Here is a 1,506-nt window from a genome sequence, read left to right as displayed (position 1 = left end):
AATGTTTCTTAACCATTGAAAATGATTGTAAACATTAGTAACCAAGAATACATGAATAGTTTGACACGGGCAATAAACTCAACACTTTGACGCATACCTATTTTATAGATCAATGAGAAGAGTGATAGAATTTCTGAACTTGTTTGTGTTTATTTTTTTACATTAAAGTTTCAATTCACACTCTTTAATACATCGACCTTTGACTCAGTCCATACTTTGTTTAGTCATAATAGATCAGGATTTAAACCCTTATGTAATAAAACAGAACAATTAAATCTATACAGATATAAAAATAAAAAAATTTACGGTACCATAAAGAAAAAAATATATATCTAACACACATACGAAAATAATATTATGTAACCCTTCCATTCGTAAGTCGGTATAGATATTACAATCTGAATAAATAGAACAATTTAAATGGCAAAACAATGCCCTCCTTAGAAAAAGGTAGTCATAATAGCATAACTAGAAAAACAAAGCCTAAATCCACTAGCACTCTTCTCTTAATGGCCCTTAAAGGACAAAAACCGCCATGCAGGCGAGAATGAGAGCCGAGAAAGCAGAAGAGGCAGACGAGAAAGAAGGGGTGGCCATGGATTGTGGTGGTTCAGCGGCCATAACTGTGATTTTAAATTTCATGCCATTATTGCAGTGCTTTCCAACAGAGCATAAGAACCACATATTTCCGGCCTTCGTTAATGGAACCATGTCGTTTCCACTTTCATACGATACAGCGTCCGATCCTGTGCTGCAATCTTTGAATGCAGCTCCGCTTACAGATTGAACATTGTGGGATCCCTTGGCATAATTGAAAACTACATTCATATTCATGATCATTAGAATCTTCAATACATATAATTGAAAACAGCTACTTTCTAAGAAAGTCACTTTGAATTTGCTTACCGAGGGTGTCCCCAACCGTAAACATTTGATTTTCTGCCCAAGCCGTGTAATTAAAATCGAGTTTCCACTCGCCGTCACCCACAATAATATCTTTGCCCTCTACCCGTACAGATAGCATAGATATCAGACATGCGAGCGCTACTATCATTGTTAAACTCTTCTGTCCCATGGAGATCCAGCTAATTCTAGCCATTTGACTAGCGATTAGATTGCTATGGAAGAAGGGAAATACATATTCTATTGAGATAGTTTAAACATATATGTTGATTTCATTGAAACGGTGTTGTATATATAGAGTCAGGTAATACTTCGTAGATGGCAGATTTTGATGGAGACGAATAGAAACTACAAAGAACAGACGTTTTCGGGTCAAATAGCCTGCAGCCTAGAACGCGTAATTGAACAGTACATCCAATTAAATACCTATTCTATTGAGATAGTTTAAACATATATATTGTTTTCATTGAAACGATGTTCCGTATATATAGATGGATGCCTTGATTTGTAGACGGCAGACTTTATTGGAACAAGTAGAAAGGACAGAAAAAAATATTGATTTGATTGACAGACAAATAGAAACGACAGGATATAGCGTTTGAT

The 1,506-nt window shown here is 35.5% G+C and overlaps 1 pseudogene; it reads right to left on the bottom strand.

Moving 5' to 3' along the window:
• Window positions 1-516: 516 nt before the first annotated feature.
• On the bottom strand, window positions 517-1,099 carry LOC149544538 (mavicyanin pseudogene; annotated as a pseudogene).
• Window positions 1,100-1,506: the final 407 nt, after the last annotated feature.

The sequence above is a fragment of the Cupressus sempervirens genome, chromosome 8 (genome assembly GCF_028749045.1).
Source record: "Cupressus sempervirens isolate cs-2001-9-10 chromosome 8, ASM2874904v1, whole genome shotgun sequence".
Classification (NCBI taxonomy): domain Eukaryota; kingdom Viridiplantae; phylum Streptophyta; class Pinopsida; order Cupressales; family Cupressaceae; genus Cupressus; species Cupressus sempervirens.
The sequence above is the reverse complement of the archived record's forward strand: the minus strand, read 5'-3'. Positions and strand labels throughout refer to the sequence as shown.